The sequence below is a fragment of the Callospermophilus lateralis genome, chromosome 15, assembly GCF_048772815.1.
Source record: "Callospermophilus lateralis isolate mCalLat2 chromosome 15, mCalLat2.hap1, whole genome shotgun sequence".
Classification (NCBI taxonomy): Eukaryota; Metazoa; Chordata; class Mammalia; order Rodentia; family Sciuridae; genus Callospermophilus; species Callospermophilus lateralis.
The window spans coordinates 46,812,945-46,814,076 of record NC_135319.1 but is presented as its reverse complement, the minus strand read 5'-3'; the positions used below and the strand labels follow the sequence as shown (position 1 = coordinate 46,814,076).

Genomic DNA, 1,132 nt, shown 5'->3' with positions numbered 1-1,132 from the left:
TTTATCCACTTTTTTTATCACTTTATTTATTCATCATTGCTTCTTATATTTTGTACTCTCTTCACAATATCAATTTTCTTCTCTTCAAGTTCATTCTTCAAAAATTCCTTTGGGGGAGTCTGTTTATAAATTCATTTTCAGTATAAATGAAGATGTATTTATTTCTACGCTTTTTTTTTTTTTTTTTTTTTTTTTTTTTGGTGCCCAGGATTGAACTCAGGGGTACTTGACCACTGAGCCACATCCCCAGCTCTATTTTGTATTTTATTAGAGACACAATCTCACTGAGTTGCTTAGCACCTCGCCATTGCTGAGGCTGGCTTTGAACTCACGATCCTCCTGCCTCAGCCTCCCAAGCCACTGAGATTACAGGCGTGTGCCACTACACTTGGCTCTACCCTGTACCCTATTCTCTCTCTTTTTTTTTTTAGTTGTAGTTGGACACAATGCCTTTATTTTATTTACTTATTTTTATGTGGTGCTGAGGATCAAACCCAGGGCCTTGCACTTGCTAGGCAAGTGCTCTACTGCTGAGCTACAACCCCAGCCCCTTTACCCTTATTCTTACTTTTACATTTGATATTGAGATATGATTCCTATGCCATAAAATTCACACTGTGAAAGCATACTATTCAATGGTTTTAGTATATTTATAAAGTCTTGCAAACATCACCACTATCTAATTCCAGAACATTTCATTACCCAAAAAAGAAACCCCACACCCATCAGCAGCCACTCCACACTCCCCTCCCACACTTCTACCCCCTGGAAGTCACTCCTGTACTTTCTGTCTCTATGGATTTGCCTATTCTAGACATTTTATATTAATGGAATCATATAATATATGGCCTTTATGTCCAACTTCTATCATTAGCACAATGTTTTCAAGGTTCATCCATGACGTTGCATGGATCAGAACTTCATTCATCTCCATGGCAAGTAATAATCTATTATGTGGTCATACCACATTTTATTTATTCATTCATCAGTCAGTGGACATTGGGTGGTTCCAATTTGGGGCTAGTATGAATAATGTTGCTAAGAACATTCATGTAGGGCTGGGGTTGTAGTTCAGCGGTAGAACACTTGCCTAGCATGCAAGAGGCACTGGGTTCAATCCCCAGCCACATTA

At 38.6% G+C, this 1,132-nt stretch overlaps 1 non-coding gene across 1 annotated transcript; it reads left to right on the top strand.

Moving 5' to 3' along the window:
• The first annotated feature begins 1,060 nt into the window (after positions 1 to 1,060).
• Positions 1,061 to 1,132, top strand: Trnaa-agc (transfer RNA alanine (anticodon AGC)). The gene has a single exon. It is a non-coding gene; the product is annotated as a tRNA-Ala (tRNA).